A 19,501-nucleotide genomic window follows, 5' to 3' on the forward strand; every position below is an offset into this window, starting at 1 on the left:
GGACGTTTCATGGTTAGGACGGTATTATGTTCTAGGAAACATTTCCCTGGTCTTCCGTGAGACATGTGGTAGGCACCATGACTATGTGAATATTATTGCAGACCACCTGCATCCCTTCGTACTTGGTGCTTTCCCTAACGGCGACGACGTGTTGCAGCAGAATAACTGTCGGGGTCATACAGCCAGAATCGAGCTACACTGTTGTGAGGAGTATGACAGTGAACACTTATAGCCCCGTAGCCCCGTTCTGCACTTTCTTTCAGGACTTGCAAATGGGCGGTTTATCTGTGTCCAGTTCTAGGGTGAGAGTCTTCCTTTGGTGACTGCAATCTATTGTTTCCTCCTGTCAAATATAAAACCATCTTTTTTGCCATTTAACAATACCTAACTGTAGACAGTCAATGTCGCACTCTAAAAATTATTACAAATACAGCGTCTCAAAAAGAAAAACAAAAGAACATAAAGTGCAGCTGTATGAAAATATTTCTTGTCGCACAAAAACAGGAATGTACCTCTTTGTGTCTTAGTACTATGATAAATACGACCGCTTAAGCTATACGATAATTCTTTATTTCTCATCCAACTAGTTTCGCGGCGCTGGAGCCACACATGCAGGGATACACTAGCATGACCCCAATTTTTTTAATCTGCTCCTTTCTTCTTCTTCTTCTTCTCTTTAGTTTTTAAGGCACTCGAAATTCTCACGCGGAGCTCGCATGATGCTTCCGTATATTTCTACCTTGTACTGTTTCCTTCCAATATTATTTACAACCGTTCTGTTGCATACAACTTTAACTCCATTTATCCATGTACTCTTGGGTCTTCCTCCTCGATCTCTTACCAAATAACTTCTCCATAAATATTCCTGAAAGCACTTAATCGTATTTCATTCTCATCAGATGATCTGCCTATTGAAGTCTTGTGGAATTTATAATGGTAATTACTGTTACTTGTTGTGATAGCACATATATTTTCTGTGTCGTGCCTTCTCTTCCAGTTTGGTGTTTCATTACGGTGGTATGGACCAAAGATTTTCCTATAAACTGTGTTTTCAGGTACTTGAGCCGGTGTTCTTCCATTTTAGTTAAGCTCCACGTTTCTGCTCCATAGGTTAGGATTGTTTTGATGATAGCGTTATACAGATTAATTTTAGTTTTTCACGTCAGTTCTTCAGACGCTAGAAGTTTTTGTATTAGGTTCTAGGCTCTCTTAGCATTTTGGAGTCTCATTTTCACTTCTACTTGTCTCTGGTTTTGTTCGCCTGTCACTGCGTCCAGAACTGTTCAAAACGTCAGAATTTGTTTTCCAATTATTACATGTGTTTCGTTGTCTTCCTCATTTCTATGTCTTTGAATTATCGTGCATTTTGATTTACTTTTAGGCCATGTTTGAATCTTCTTCTGCGTGCTCCACAAATACGAATAAGCGTCTAATTTCTGGTTCATTTTCTTCAGTGAGCACTATATCATCTGCGTACGCTAAAACTTTAACTTTTTTCTGTGGGGGCTCGCATCAGTTACTAGCTGTAGTTTCCTCATAACTCTCCCCAAAACTACATTACAGAGAAGAGGAGACAGAGTATCTTCCTACCTTAGTACAGTTTTATTTTTAAAAATGTCAGGTTCTTTCCATTTAGCAAAACGGTGCTTCTGTTATACAAACTTGATATCACGCAAGTATGGTGGCGATATAGAATAATATGAATTGCAAGAATAAAACCTTCAACATCTAAGATCACTAATTTTAATTTTATTTATGATGACCGGTTTCGGCAGATCTGAGCTGTCGTCATCGTAGCTGTAAAGCATGTAGGTCGAAAATTACAAGCATAATCAGGCAATATATAATAAGGTGGAGTACACATCTTCACATATGGATTTACACAGCATATCTTGTACAAACACACCTCACTAAATCTCCGACGTATATTCATTATGTAGCGTCTCGTAGCAATACGTCATTCCAAAACATGAAAAAAGTTGTATATCGCTATGTCAAGAATAGAACAACATTTACATAAAATACATTGCAACATCAAAAAATAATTAATGTAGAGTAACTAAATTTTGCGAATACGTTTGTCTAAGTAACATATTTGAGTGATTAACATTGAAAGATCACAGGTTAATGTAACCGTGGTACAAGCCATTGCAAATGTGAAATGCTGATACATTAATAACAGGTGTAACCGCCAGAATGTTAAATCCAAGCATGCAATGTGCATGCATTGTGATGTGTAGGTGCCGAATGTTAGTTTGTGGGATGGAGTTCCATGTCTATGGCACTTGGTCAGTCAATACAGGGACGGTTAGTGCTGTTTGTTGCTGACGCTGGAATTGACGTCCAATGATATACAATATGTGTTCTATTGGAGACAGATCTGATGATCGAGCAGTACACGGCAAAATGTCGACATTCTGTAGAGCATATTGAGCAATAACAGCGGTAAGTGGGCGAGCGTTATCCTGTTGAAAAACACAGCCTGGAATTCTGTTCAACAGGTCGAATCACCAGACTAACGTACAATTTTGCAGTCAAGGTACATGGAATAACCATGAGAATGCTCCTGCTGTCATACCAAATCGCACCTAGATCATAACTCCAGGAGTAGCTTCCAGGTGTAGGTCAAGTATGTCTAAGACATAGACAGACTTCGGCCGCGGTGGTCTCGTGGTTCTAGGCGCGCAGTCCGGAACCGCGCGACCGCTACGGTCGCAGGTTCGAATCCTGCCTCGGGCATGGATGTGTGTGATGTCCGTGGGTTAGTTAGGTTTAAGTAGTTCTAAGTTCTAGAGGACTGATGACCACAGCTGTTAAGTCCCATAGTGCTCAGAGCCATTTGAACCATTGAATCATAGACAGACTGGCTTCGCCTCGCTCTAACCAACACATATCCATCACTGGGACCAAGGCAGAACCAGCTTTCATCAGAAAAAACAACAGACCTCCACCCTGCCTACCAATGAACTCTCGCTTGACACCACTGAAGTTGCAAATGGCGGTGATTTTGGGTCGCTGGAATCCACAGTAAAGTGCGTGTCTCGGAGCTGTCCTTGAAGTAACCGAATTGTAACAGTTCGGTGACACCTGCTGTTCATGTTGCTGCTGCAGGTGCAGTACGACGCGGCAGACCCACACGCCGAACATGATGGTCTTCCCTTGTGCCACGTAGACGCAGCAAAGCAGCGAAGGGTAAATTCGACCCTTTCAGTTTAGGCTCTATATCTATACTCTTACAACGTACGTACATTACATGTACTTCGTTCACTCTTTCTGTATTGGCTGCTTGGTTGATTTGGAGGAGGGGACAAAACAGCTAGGTCATCGGTCCCGTCGGATTACGGACAGATGCGGAAGTAAGTCGACCGTGCCCCTTCAAAGGAACCATCCCGGCACTCGCCTGATGCGATTTAGGGAAATCACGGAAAACCCAACTCAGGATGGCCAGAAGCGGGTTTGAACCGACGTCCTCCCGAATGCAAATCCAGTATGCTAACCACTGCGCCGCCTCGCTCGGTTGTTTCTGTGTTCTTATCACTTGGACCTTGAGTGATCTTCTGTAAGCTTACCCAGTGGCGATATAAGTTCCACGAACTTATATGCAGTAGGTTAGTATAATTGGTACACACTACTGTCTTCTATAGAAAATTTTTTTTAAGAAAATTTAAAGAAAAATTGTAAAGCTATTTTTAATAAAGAAATTTTCCTATTCCTATATGCCCTGGTTTGGAGTACTAATTACATAGAAAAATTTATATATTGCATTGTTTCGTGAACTCCTCGGACGTAACTTCTTCCGTAGGCTTTATATGTTATGATTGTATTTCTATGTTTACTATTACAGTGCCACCCGTGGTGGTTCATAACATCTTTGTTTTTGACTAGTGATCCTCAATCTTGATCTTTTCTGTGAACATGAGCTTTTCAAGTTGTGCAACATACGTGATATTTTATTTAGATCATGTTTTGTTCCGAAATGCCAATTTTCTTCATATTCCTGGTATCACGTGTTATGACTTCACACTGTATGCTGTACATACGATGGAAATTCATTGAGGTGTATTTACATAAACTATGTTGTATGTACCCATTTGTGAAAATATGTACCCAGCTTTATTATATCCGACCTGATTATGCTTGTAATTTTCGATCTATATGCTTTACAGATCCAGTGATGGCAACTTAGGTCTGCCGAAGCGGGTCATCATAAATAAAATTACAAATTGTGACGTTGGCTGTGGAGGTTATTACTTCTGTATTACATTATGCTTATACTATGAACCATGCACATTATACTTGTTACCCATGATTGCGCCCGCTTATGATTAATTTTGTTGTGATGTGTGATGGTGAATAAGAAAACTGATGTACATGTAATAACCTCAGCTGCCCTCACGTGCCTGCCTGTTCATGACGTGCTCCCTGCTCCCCCCCCCCCTCCCCCTCCGCAGCTGTCCCAATGCAAGATGCGTCAGCACAGGCTGCGTCGCTGCCACGCAGGGCGTGCAGAGGGGTGTGGGTAGGAGCACGCATCTGTACATCATGCCAGTGAAGTAGCTGCACACTTTACAACGTGTACATTACGCAACACATATTGTGGTAGTATGGACTAAACACAATGAAGATTGTATAAGCACTGTATTCATTACCTTGAATTGTATCAAGTAGCACAAATCAACCAATAGAAGCAGTTTGACAAATACAGTAACAGTTCAAAGACTTAACAGTAAATAGCTTTCTCAAAGAGTAAATACTTTCCCCTAGTTCTCGTAATATTCTTCAAATCAATTATTATCTTCTACTGTATATAGTTTAAAGTTGTTCTTCCTCAGTGGTCACGCTATCTCCTTACCAAATTTCATCGACATCGTTTCAGCGTCAGGTTTTCATGCATCTTAGTTTTTATGACGTAGTATATCCCATTCCTGACAGGAATGGGGGAACGAAATACAGTAGAAGAAGAATGGGTAGCTCTGAGGGATGAAGTAGTGAAGGCAGCAGAGAATCAAGTATGTAAAAAGACGAGGGCTAGTAGAAATCCTTGGGTAACAGAAGGAATATTGAATTTAATTGATGAAAGGAGAAAATATAAAAATGCACTAAATGAAGCAGGCAAAAAGGAATACAAACGTCTCAAAAATGAAATCGACAGGAAGTGCTAAATAGCTAAGCAGGGATAGCTAGAGGACAAATGTAAGGATGTAGAGGCTTATCTCACTAGGGGTAAGATAGATACTGCCTACAGGAAAATTAAAGAGACCTTTGGTGAAAAGAGAACCACTTGTATGAATATCAAGAGCTCAGAAGGAAAACCAGTTCTAAGCAAAGAAGGGAAAGCAGAAAGGTGGAAGGGGTAAACAGAGGGTCTCTACAAGGGCGATGTTCTTGAGGACAATATTATAGAAATGGAAGAGAATGTAGTTGTAGTTGAAATGGGAGATATGATACTACGTGAAGAGTTTGACAGAGCACTGAAAGACCTGAGTCGAAACAAGGCTCCGGGAGGAGACAACATTCCATCAGAACTACTGACAGCCTTGGGAGAGCCAGGCCTAACAAAACTCTACCATCTGGTGAGCAAGATGTATGAGACAGGCGAAATACCCTCAGACTTCAAGAAGAAAATAATTTTTCCAATCCCAAAGAAATCAGGTGTTAACAGATGTGAAAATTACCGAACTATCAGTTTAATAAGTCACAGCTGCAAAATTTAACACGAATTCCTTACAGACGAATGGAAAAACTGGTAGAAGCCGACCTCGGGGAAGATCAGTTTGGATTCCGTAGAAATATTGGAACACGTGAGACGATACTGATCCTACGACGTATCTTAGAAGGAAGATTAAGGAAAGGCAAACCTACGTTTCTAGCATTTGTAGACTTAGAGAAAGCTTTTGACAATGTTGACTGGAATACTCTCTTTCAAATTCTAATGGTGGCAGGGGTAAAATACAGGGAGCGAAAGGTTATTTAAAATTTGTACAGAAACCAGATGGCAGTTATGAGTCGAGGGACATGAAAGAGAAGCAGTGGTTGGGATGGGACTGAGACAGGGTTGTAGCCTCTCCCTGATGTTATTCAATCTGTATATTAAGCAGTAGAGGAAACAAAAGAAAAATTCGGAGTAGGTATTAAAATCCATGGAGAAGAAATAAAAACTTTGAGGTTCGCCGAAGACATTGTAATTCTGTCAGAGACAGCAAAGGACTTGGAAGGGCAGTTGAACGGAATGGACAGTGTCTTGAAAGGAGGGTATAAGATGAACATCAACAAAAGCAAAACGGGGATAATGGAAGGCAGTCGAATTAAGTCGGGTGATGCTGAGGGAATTAGATTAGCAAATGAGACACGTAAAGTAGTAAAGGAGTTTTCCTATTTGGGGAGCAAAATAACTGATGATGGTCTAAGTAGAGAAGATATAAAATGTAGACTGGCAATGGCAAGGAAAGCGTTTCTGAAGAAGAGAAATTTGTTAACATCGAGAATAGGTTTAAGTGTCAGGAAGTCATTTCTGAAAGTATTTGTTTGGAGTGTAGCCATGTATGGAAGTGAAACGTGGACGATAAATAGTTTGGACAAGAAGAGAATAGAAGCTTTCGAAATGTGATACTACAGAAGAATGCTGAAGATTAGATGGGTAGATCACATAACTAATGAGGAGGTATTGAATAGAATTGGGGAGATGAGGAGTTTGTGGCACAACTTGACAAGAAGAAGGGACCGGTTGGTAGGACATGTTCTGAGGCATCAAGGGATCACAAATTTAGCATTGGAGGGCAGCGTGGATGGTAAAAATCGTAGAGGGAGACCAAGAGATGATACACTAAGCAGATTCAAAAGGATGTAGGTTGCAGTAAGTACTGGGAGATGAAGAAGCTTGCGCAGGGTAGGGTAGCATGGAGAGCAGCATCAAACCAGTCTAAGGACTGAAGACCACAACAACAACAACATATCCTGAGCTTAGTGTTATGTAATTTTGCAGGTACGTTCAGTGATATATGAACACTGCAAAATGTGTCACGAAAACAGTTAGCAGTAAAAAGTAATAATTTAAAACGTTTTGTCTGACGCAAAAATGAACAACAAAAATGTTGTAAGGGATAGACTTTCTCCCTCCCATTATTGTATGGAGGGCGGGGGTCAGTGATGATAATGTTTGGTTTGTGGGGCGCTCAACTGCACAGTCATTAGCGCCCGTACGAAGTCCCAATTTTTACACAGTCCAATTTTGACATAATCCAATCTAGCCACTGTCATGAAGCAGGGGTTATTGAGAAACATTTTTGTAAATTATGTGTAAAGTCTGTTGCAAGTCACTAAATGTTCTCATTGTCAAATGCTAAATGAGTGAAGTCTACATATTCGCACGACGTGGCCTACACTTCTCGTCCACCCCCACCCCCAAACTCTTCGATAGGTAGGTAGTTTTTATCCCCACAGCAATTCTATCCGGATCGTGACTGATATGTGTACCAAGTTGGGTTGAAATAGGTCCAGTGGTTTCGGAGGAGACACGGGACATACAGTTTGTAATATGTTTGGATATATTTTTTTCGTGATCTGATTTTGATGAAAAAGGCTTATTCGAAGCTCCAAGACGTACTCAACTTACCTGCGGTAATCTGATGAAATTCGTCTAGTAATTTTCGAGACCTGCGTGTTCAGAGACAAACAAAGAGATACGACGGTTTTACAGATTTATTATTTGTATGGATTAACTGCAACAGACACCACTTACTCCAAGTACTGGTTTGTAAGCAGCTTTAAATTAATGATCAGGTATCTACCCGTTCCTTTCCTGCACTACGTCTTGCAGAGGTGTCAGAGAGGTAGATCCACACCAGCGTCATTTTTCAATCCATCCGATAAGCAGTGAGTTTCGTGTGCTTGAGAGGTACTTAGAGAGTGTTTGAAAGCGCAGTTTCTATCCTGGAAAATCTTTAGTTCCTATTGTGCATTTTTTAACATTGTTCACAGTGCAGTTGTCGCTTAATGTCTTATATCTGTTACGTTTAGTTGTATACAGCCGTTTTAGAATGAGATGAAGTACACAGTTTGGCGCATTAGGCTACATACCTGTAAGATTACGTACATATACAGAGCAAACGATGTGTGATTCAGGTACAGTAAACATGATGGGCTAGGCACACTGGATATAGCGTCAGTTCGTGGTACCAGATCGTTAGCAATGAAACTGTTAGCAGTTCACCTCTATCGACTCGGAGTTGATGAACGCGCTACAATCAAAAACCGTCGAAGCTCTCATTCTTAAATTAATTGTACAGGGTATCGACCAAGCAAGAAACCTGGGACGCAAAGATTAAAGAAAGCTAGTAACACCTAATAGAGATAAAAACAAATATTATTTGCTATCTAGACTCTTTTTTATGGAGATAAAATAAACATGGAGGAAAATACGGTGTGTGGTCAGAAAGTTCCAGCGGAGTGATTCCTTTCACTACTCTTTTTAATACTGACATATTTCGCGTCTAGAATGCCTGCTATAATTTCAATATTTATGTTCAAGTTCAGACTGTGTAAATCAAACATCGAGCCACTGTCTGGAAGCCTGAAGGGGCGTTGCGTTGTGTATCAAATGTAATTCACGAGTGATGGTTCAGAGCAGTCGTATCAGAACACTTCAGTTTTCATGATTTTGTCGGCACCGTTTACAGTTCTTTTAAGTAAATATAACGCGCATTGACCAGAAGCTACGAAAGCTCGTATTTTTGCAATTATTCAGTCGCACTCACTCTCATATTTACAATTCGGACGTATTTTTTACACATATATAAAAACTCGGCTTTCCAGAACGGCAAAAAACTGTTATTTCACACACGGTAGCTATATCACAGAGTGACATCGAATTTAAGTAAATACACAGCTTCATTCCTTGTGGAGGCCAGACGGTATATTACATACCGCAGTTTGCCTTATAAATTAATACTGGTTCCTGTTGCAGCTTCTTCGGCAACGGCCAGCTTCACCAAACCACTCTTCTTGAGCTGTATTAATAGTTCATTAAATTTTTTCCTAAATATACTGCAATTTAAAATGTACTGCAGTTAATTCAAATTGAAAATAACTCTGTCTCGGTGTCATCTTCAAAAATATACGAAGACAATTCATAACTGCGTGGTTAGTAGTGGAATTGTTTCCGGAGAAAAATTTGTGGAAAGGATCTACCTCAGAAAATTATGATGTATGGATCTGAAATGCTTCTCAGTGGATTAATTAAGGAAATAATGAGATGGAAAATTATGTTCTTTAGGACAGCATTCCAGAATTTCTGACATTTGAACTTTACCGTTTGAAAATGTATGAAACTATGATCGCGAAATTAACTTTAATGAATGTATTTTTTAACATGTGAAACTTTAAAGTTGGTTCCCGTACGTCTGCTGTGAAACTTGTATCCGTGTTTCAACATATTTCGTATAGCCCTGAAATTCGTAGAGAACATTGCTTCTCATAGGCCTGGTATTTATAAAAAGCCTATTTTGGCAACAGAATCATGTCTTTTATTCACCTGAAATGAAATACATTTGTAGCGCTGTTCTTTGCAATGAAGTTAGTTAGATGTTGAAAAAGCCAGCTTTGTGAGCTTGGGTAGGAATTTAAGTGAAGTAAACCTAATAGTCACTGTACATGCGTTGCGCAGACTTGTATTCTACTCAAGAAAACGATAACAACACGGTTAAAGGATACGACTACATCGAAGTTATCAAGTGCACACTTCCGTAGTGAAACATACCAAGCATGACCACACGGTGTTGAGTTCAAAGCACAGAAATCATAAGATCAAGAGAAACAAACAAATCTTCTGCAGAAAGCAGAGAAAGATGATTAAATAAGAACAATATCCGACACACACGCATGTATGGTGAAATCGGTGATCGGCCGGTACCAACGATTACTCTACTAAGCCAACGGCATGTATTCATTACACAAATGAACCTCATCGATAAAAGGGTAGAGCGTGAACTGAACTCCTCAGACTGATTACCATTACGCCCGGTCCAGCCACATTAATGTGGCCACCGCCTATTTCCGACGTCAGCGTGCGATAACCACTCATGGACGGCAGGTGGCAGCAATTTTCCGCATAGGGTAGGGTCTCTACACGCCGACACCGACGTGGTGACAATCATAATAGATCTATTGCCACCTCGATATTTGTCAGTTACTAGCCGAGGACTTCACGGGATGGGGGGCCGTGATGTTATCTGTGCGTCTGGGTAGGATTGCGCACAAACACGGTCGCATCGAGGAGAGAGATAATGGATGCAAAGCTAACGGAAGGTAATGGTTCCAAGGGCAGAAAAGCAAAAGTGTCAAGGCAAAAAAAAAAAGCCTCTGCGATACTCCGGTCGGGTAGTAAGAACAGTAGCTGTTCTGCAAGCGTTCTGCAACAAATCATGCAAGGGTAGGGTGGTTGTTAGTTTCGGGTATCGTGCAATGGTCGGCACCATTATAATAGTGTAGGTTGTCATAAAGAGTGTTAGTCCTTGCGAGGAGGGGTACTGCTGGGCTGGGCACCTGCGAAGTGTCCTGTGTTTAATGCGATTCTGTCTGTTTTAATTTTTCGGGAGTTGACCGTCTGGTTTTAAACTTTGCTTTTTGCGTTTAATTTGATTGGGAAACCGTTAAGATTGAACTTAACATATACATGGATGAACATGAGAAATGAAAGGTTGCAATAAATTTTTCACCAGTGATTATTACTTTACGTATGAAATATTCTGTTGCAGATTAATAAAAATGAATTTCTTTGAATATTCCAAAATAATTATTCAAGTTTTACTTTTATTCAAGTACTAAAGCAGTTTGTGCAAGAATGAAAATATTATTGTCCATCGAACTTAGCAAACATTTTCACGTTGCAGTGGATTTTTGTTTAACTGGATATACCCCGACTAGCTTAGAAGCATAAGACTATCTTTACCATATGAAAATGTTTTCTTTTTTATATTGCTAAGCTCTCATGAAAATTATCCAGTTTTAAATACACTTTACGATATGTTCAGAATTTATCACTTTTTTGAATGAAAATTTACAAAAGCTGCAGCTTCTATCCACTTGTGAATGCACAAGATAAAAATCTACTATCTCTTTTTATTCTGCGTCTGGAATGCTGTGAAAAGAAACATTTTATTATTTTCCTTCACCTCTACCTGTACCCTTTCTAGGATGTGGTCGTTATTGCGGTCGTGTATTTAAATCTGCCGCTGCTGCAGACTGCTCCCTCGCTGCGCAGCTCCGCACCGCCACTGATATCCAAAAAATGCTGAAATTTCTTAAATAAAATGGGTAATGTCCAGTGCAAACTTTGGAGTAATTGTGACAAACAGATTTTACTAGATAAATATATTTTAACACAAACAATTAAAATCTTTACACACCTTTTACAATCCCAGGTACAAATGGCGTCGATCATCGACTTATGACAAATGAAGACTACCTAAGAGCCTAATGCAACGCCATGGGTTCCTCTCCCATTCAGTCCGTGCAGAAGACAAGCGATTCTATTACAGTATATTGCCTGTTTATATCCTGATTCTTGTACAGTCTTTGTAATTTTGATTACAGATCGTTTCTTCTGTGGCGATTTTCACATCCTCCGCCACAGATATTATTTCACACTCTTTGAATAATCATTTATAACAGAAAAATTCATAATTATCTTTTTCCTCACAAAATTAAGTGTCCTTTTGAAATTCAATTAACAGAAATACATATAAATTATTTGTTACAGTGAGCATTATGCATCGAAATGTTCTTTTAACTTTCGCTTTGGATGCGTGCTGCCAGAGAACGTTACAAGGGCCAGCTGCAGCCTCTCTTCTTGCAACATGCTAAGACATATGCTAGGACTGATACATAAGTATATAGTTCTGGCAATACCGGCCATGACCTTCTTCTCCTGTGCAGATACACGCATATTACCCGAACTCTTACGGGACTTGGTAAGAATGTCTTCCACGAGTAATGGACACGTAAGGTGAGAATGTGGGTCTCGCGGGAGGCAAGCGCGAGAGAGTCCCTGCAGTCGCACTATCAAATGGCTCTGAACGCTATGGGACTTAATATAGCCGCACTATCCTCTGTGCCTTCGGTGGCTCAGCTGGATAGAGCACCATCTAAGCAGGAGATCCCGGGTTCGAGTTCCGCTCGGGGCACACATTTACACACGTCCCCGTTGATAAGTATCAATGCCCGTCAGCCGCTTAAGGTCTTAATATATAATTCTAATTTCGTTCTAGACGGCTTCAGGTCATCAATGGTGACTGCATGTTACTAAAAAAAGTTGAGAATTTCCTCCGCTAGCTTCTACACGGGCCAGGCGCCTCAATTCGTAGAATTATGGACTACTGCTTCTTCTCAAACACTGCAAGCGGAATCAAATAATGTCGCACGCATTCAAGACACGTGAATGAATTTGGGGACGTGAAGTCCGTTCGTGTGGAGATGAATCAGTTAGCTGGTCAACTTGTCTGTGAAATATGCGTCTCGAAGAAAACAATTTGGAAAATACCGGTAGAGCTGCCATTACAGAACTGTGTCGTAAACAACGCGGTGAAACAGTGAGAGCTCAAAGTTGGTGAAATTTTATGGACCGTTGTTAGACTGAGACTGGCCGTAGTCACTTTGAAAACATTGCTATGATACTTTTATTACTCGCAAACATTGGCCAGTTTTCTGTAGCTAAAGCGATCCAGTTCCGCGTAAGGCCCATCTCATAGGCAAATTTGCTTGCCGACTTGCGCGACTGTTGAGCATCTTCGCTGCAGGGAACTTTGCATGTTTTCTTGTGATAGTTCCGGTATTATTCTTTCAATGCCACAAGCTATGGTCAGTACTAGATCGTATCCGCCTCTGACGTTGCAACCTGACAGGGTGCTCGCTCTAGAAGGACAGTTTCAAGCTACAATCGAAGTGTATTCATCTTAATTTATCAAAATAGCTCAGCAATGGAGTAAGGAATCTATTACTGCACTAATATATGCTTACGGGAAAGAGCTTTGTTTGAACACAGTGAAAACTTGTACACTACTGGCCATTAAAATTGCTACAGCACGAAGATGACGTGCTACAGACGCGAAATTTAACCGACAGGAAGAAGATGCTGTGATATGCAAATGATTAGCTTTTCAGAGCATTCACACAAGGTTGGTGCCGGTGGTGACACCTACAACGTGCTGACATGAGGAAAGTTTCCAACCGATTTCTCATACACAAACAGCAGTTGACCGGCGTTGCCCGGTGAAACGTTGCTGTGATGCCTCGTGTAAGGAGGGGAAATGCGTACCATCACGTTTCCGACTTTGATAAAGGTCGGATTGTAGCCTATCGGCATTGCGGTTTATGGTATAGCGACATTGCTGCTCGCGTTGGTCGAGATCCAATGACTGTTAGCAGAATATGGAATCGGTGGGTTCAGGAGGGTAATACGGAACGCCATGCTGGATCCCAACAGCCTCGTATCACTAGCAGTCAAGAAGACAGGTATCTTATCCGCATGGCTGTAACGGATTGTGCAGCCACGTCTCGATCCCTGAGTCAACAGATGGGGACTTCTGCAAGACAACAATCATCTGCACGAACAGTTCGACGACGTTTGCAGCAGCATGGACCATCAGCTCGGAGACCATGGCTGCGGTTACCCTTGACGCTGCATCACAGACAGGAGTGCCTGCGATGGTGTACTCAACGACGAACCTGGTGCACGAATTGCAAAACGTCATTTTTTCGGATGAATCCAGGTTCTGTTTGCAGCATCATGATGGTCGCATCCGTGTTTGGTGACATCGCGGTGTACGCACATTGGAAGCGTGTATTCGTCATCGCCATACTGGCGTATCACCCGGCGTGGTGGTATGGGGTGCCATTGCTTACACGTCTCGGTCACTTCTTGTTCGCACTGACGGCACGTTGAACAGTGGGCGTTACATTTCAGATGTGTTACGACCCGTGGCTTTACCCTTCATTCGATCCCACCAAAACCCTAGATTTCAGCAGGATAATGCACGACCGCATGTTGCAGGTCCTGTACGGGCCTTTCTGGATACAGAAAATGTTCGATTGCTGCCATGGCCAGCATATTCTCCAAATCTCTCACCAATTGAAAACGTCTGGTCAATGGCGGCCGAGCAACTGGCTCGTCACAATACGCCAGTCACTACTCTTGATGAACTGTGGTATCGTGTTGAAGCTGCATGGGCAGCTGTATCTGTACACGCCATCCGAGGTCTGTTTGACTCAATGCCCAAGCGTATCAAGGCCGTTTTTACGGCCAGAGGTGGTTGTTCTGGGTACTGATTTCTCAGGATCTATGCACCCAAATTGCGTGAAAATGTAATCACATGTGAGTTCTAGTACAATATATTTGTCCAATGAATACCCGTTTATCATCTGCATTTTTCTTGGTGTAGCAAATTTAATGGCCAGTAGTGTATGTTTTGTATTTTATATTTAACTTGCCGTTTTCCAAACGTTGGGAACATTCGACTATTCCCTATTTGGTCACAGGTTAACAGCTTCAGAACAGAAAAATCTCAAAACTGTAACACAGTTTTGTGATTATATTGCAGTTAGAAGTACTGTAATGCGTATACAGCAATGTGTACTTAATGAGCGTGAAAACAACGCCTGTCACAGTGCATTTTTCCAATTCTAAAGATTCTTGAAATTACATACAGCTTAAATGACTAATGGGTTACATTCTACTTTCGCGACCAACATTTTGTTGTGATTTCATGTGAACAACTTTAAGGATATTCAAACACACTTCGTTTACTATCATAAATTATTGTTCCTGGGAGATCAGTTGTTCCAACGAAAAAGTAACAATCTATGACTCTGTGGATACACATCGACAATAGGCAGAAATGACAACGAAATTATAAGTGCTGTATGTATTTACTCAATGCAAAAAATGAATTTCGTAGGTAATATACATGTAGCACGTACAATTAAAATTCTGTAACAAAAAGAAGTTTCATTTAACTTTAAGAAATTGTCAGAAAAGTTCCCCCTAATGTAGAGCCTGCTTCTTACATTCTTTACAAAGCTGCAGTACATTCAATTATTTCGTTGCGATCTTATGCACTGCTATAAGTTAAAGCACTCCAAGCTTTCTTTAAACAGTCTCATGCAGCAGGCACCACACGATTCATTCCTCTGTGAGTCTACGAGGAATGTTACAGCATTGATATCGGAGTAATGCAGCCAGTAGGCATAGCTGAACACATTGTAGAACCATTACCCCCACGTAATCAGAAGGCATCGCGTTGCTTCTTAAAGCAGCGGGAGGATACGCAAAAGGTGTGCAGACAATTGTATGTCAGCAGTTGAAGTGATTGCCGAAAACTTACGTGCAGCGCTAATACCAATGCTCTGAGTTTCGTATCACTCAATAGGCAACTGCATGAAATTCAGTGGATCAGTGGCAAAAGAAATAAACTCTGTGGATATTACTGTTGAGCTGGTGAGTGACTTAGTAAGTCCAGTGATGGAACCTAAGACTAAGGCTGTGCAAAATAACGTCCTGTTGAATGTAAGGAATAAAATTTCAGATGCTTTCTTAAATTATTTACCTATTCCTTCCCTAAATTGTGTTACAGAAATACAGTCTTCGTGTGATAGGTTATACACAAATAATCCAATTATGTCTGATCAGTGCTGAGGAAAAGTTCACATTTTGCAAGATGCAGTAATAAAGCAATTATTTAAATTTTATATCCTTACAATACTTGAGTACAGCATGGTTTAAGAATCTATCGGTTAAGAAAGTTTATATGAATTTGTTTTCACTTTTCCAGTCAGATTCAGTATTAGTTTGACGTTCAACCGCATGATGTTTTGTACTGAAATTGCTGTCAGCGACAGTGCAACAGATGTTATTTACACCCATGCAGTGTGCCTTGTAATAATTCTCGTGTTTACTTTGCAGTATTCATGGGACCTGAGGAACACTATATGCAAGTGAAGGAAAAGGTATGTTATTTTCATTGATGCTGCTGGTTTAGGAGATTGGTCTGAAATTGCAAAGAACTAAATGTCTTCAAAAACTTTGTTATTACAGGAAGTGTATGGAGGAAGGTTGTTCACAGAAAATTGTTTCTCAAAACTACGATACAGCGAATAAGTTTTCATTACCATTTGTTTGGTTTGTATTTTTATATGTAGGAATGTGACACGCTTCTCCCACAGAAAAGGGCTAGCAAAGTCATGTTATCGTTGGCAGTGTTGTGTGTGCACTTTATTTTGAGTACCGTATTACAGTTTTCAGTGATAACTGATAGACAGAGAAGATGGCCACAGACCAGGGTTCATAAATGATAACCATTTGATTTCTATGACGCAAAATTCATCAAATACAGATGAAGGAATTAAGATGTTGAAAATGTGCAATTTTGAGTTAGTGTTACAGTCTTCAAGGACATCTTTCCAAGGCCATGATCACAAACACAACCATCAGCAATCGACTGTGTACAATCATTTTTTATCTGATGGATATCATTTAATGGATGAGATATTTTTTAAAACGGTTATGACAATTCCCAATGCATAGTGGAAAATTGTCAAAAAATTTGCGTTCTACACCGAATACTATTATGATTAAAACTTTGACATTACATTGCAAATATAATAAAGCATATACAAAAGACAGTTATTAAACGTACCCATTACGGATATTTTAGAACCTGTGACTTAATTAAATGCAAATAATAAAACTGCATCCGGTCAGTTATTTGTACATGAGCAACATTATTCTAACAATGTAGGAAATTTAAACAGAAAAGACTTTTAAACAAAGATCTAAATATTACACACAGTTTCAACCCTCTTCATACACAGACAGCAGAAGCCCGTGCGTAACCTTATGCCTGGAGCAGAAAGAAATTGCGTAAAATGTTGACACGCTGCTGTAAATTACGCAGCAACTGACAAAGAATAAAATGGAAATTTATGTTCAAATGTGAAAGCTATTATCCCTTTATAAACAATCCTAGCCACTACAAAAGAAATCTTGCAGAATGGTAACATACACACACACACACACACACACACACACACACACACAGTTTCTGGTACTCAAATATGTACCAATTGATTTCCGCTGTTGGTAAGCGGGACTTGCTCTCCTTCAAGCAAAAAATTTATGGCAAGTAGTTTGTAAAATCCTATAAGAAGTTAACATGTAAATCAAACTAAAATTTTAATGAAGATCTCATCTGGAAATCATAAAAAGAAGGAAATAATAAAAACTAAATGAAAAAAAAAAAACAGTGGAAAGATCATTTAGAAAAACACGAATTGTCACGTTCACGTACCTTTCCTGAAATGGAACACTACCAACGGTATGAAACGCCTCTTGAAATGTTGCCGTATTTCCGTTCCATTGGCTACTCTGTGATTTACATGCGGAAACAGAATTATCTATCTGACATTCAAAAGGGCATGATCACTGGCTTTCGGGACCAAGGTTGGAAGAATTTCCGACACGGCTAAGTTTGTAAATTATTCTCGCGCCGCGCACGGTAAAACGGCAGTAACCAAACTCGACGCTGAGGCATCTCTGATGCACCACGAGCCTTAGGTGACAGTTGTCAACGACGACTGCGGAGATGTGTGCGTTCCAATAGACAACTGTTGAGCAACTGACCGCCTAGATGAAACAACAGTGTCTCCTCAACGACCGTTCAGCCGACGTTTCTGCTCGGGAGCCTCTGCAGCTGGCGCCTGGTCCATGCACCGGTGCTCACTGCTGTTCATCGGTGACGATTACTGGAATTTGCACCCTAATACCGCAACTGGACGTCAACTGACAGACGACCGGTAACGTTTTATGCTCCATCGGACAGATGGCCTTTGGCGTGTAGGGTCCTGCAACAATCGTCGGATAGGTCCAGGCCGGTGGAGGGAGCGTTATGGAGTGGGGAATGTTTTCGTGGAATTCCCTGGGTGATCTCGCCCCTCTGGAAGACACAATGGATCAATGCAATTATGCATCTGTTCTTGGGGACCACGTCCATCCTACATGCGGCTCGTTTTTTCCTTGGCACGATGGTATGTACAGCCGGCCGGTGTGGCCGAGCGGTTCTAGGCGCTTCAATCTGGAACCGCGCGACCGCTACGGTCGCAGGTTCGAATCCTGCCTCGGGCATGGATGTGTGTGATGTCCTTAGGTTAGTTAGGTTTAAGTAGTTCTAAGTTCTAGGGGACTGACGACCACAGATGTTAAGTCCCATAGTGCTCAGAGCCATTTGAACCGTTTTGATGGTATCTACGAGCAGCAAAATGCAGCGTATCACACAGCTCGCAACGTATGTGCTCCTTTCGAAGAGCACCAACATCAGTTTCCGTACTATCGTGACCACCAAGCTTCCCAGATGTAAGCACTATCGAGAGTCTGTGGGACCTCCTCGATCTGGCTGTCGCGCGATGCATTTTCAGCCGAGGAAGCTAGCGCAGCTGGCCACTGCACTGGAGTCCGCATCTCTGTCAGTACCTTCCAGAACCTCGCTGATTCTCTTCCTGCGCGTTCGCGCTGCAGGAGGTGGTTATTCATGCATTTCGCACTGGGTCATGTAAGTATCAATGATGACAGTGGAAAGCACTACCTTACAGTGTGCTCGAGTTTATCCTCAGCATTGCTGACTATTCAGTGGGCTTCATATACCGTTCTACCCCTGTATTTCCTACCAAATTGCATCAGAACGCTAAGCATTTTATTCAGTTTTACATTATCAAAATTTTGTTCAAATCTGGGCATACAACGTATGTCTGCTTGTTTTTCGTAAATGTGCCCTCTGTTACTAGCCTCAATGCTGAAACTGCTACTCGAGTGTCCCTGCTTTTGCTACGACCACTGAAATGGTCCTTTTCTAGCCTGCTTTCAGCTTTTCCTTCCATAGTTCGATAAAGTACTGTTGTGCCTTTGACGCTTGTAATACTAGAGTAAAAATGAAATGACTTTTAAAAATCTGGTGGAAATTCCGCTGTTTGATCAGTTTCATTCAGGAGCTTGTATAGTCGTTGCTTCGCCCTCACCTTGCTACTACACTCGTGCTCATAAATTAAGGATAATTGGAGAATATGGTGCACTACACAAAACTGGCGCTAATAGCATAGGTACATAGGGAACACACACGACAGAGATCTGTAAGTCCACGGTATTGGTGATAAGTTGAGAAAACCGTCCCGAAACACATGTGCTACAAAACGCCACTGTTTCCTGCGCATGTACCCCGACACCAAAATGGGATATGAGCACCATGCACACGTACACAGGCCGCACTACGGGTTGGCATACTCTGGGTCAGGGGTATAGCCTCCCACTCTTGCACCAGTGCCTGTCGGAGCTCCTGAAGTGTCCTGGAGGATTGAAGACGTGCAGCGATACGTCGACAGAGAGCATCTCAGACGTGCTCGATGGGGTTTAGGTCAGGAGAAAAGGCAGGCCACTCCATTCGCCCGATATCTTCTGTTTCAAGGT

This window comes from Schistocerca piceifrons, chromosome 2 (genome assembly GCF_021461385.2).
Source record: "Schistocerca piceifrons isolate TAMUIC-IGC-003096 chromosome 2, iqSchPice1.1, whole genome shotgun sequence".
NCBI classification, from domain to species: Eukaryota; Metazoa; Arthropoda; class Insecta; order Orthoptera; family Acrididae; genus Schistocerca; species Schistocerca piceifrons.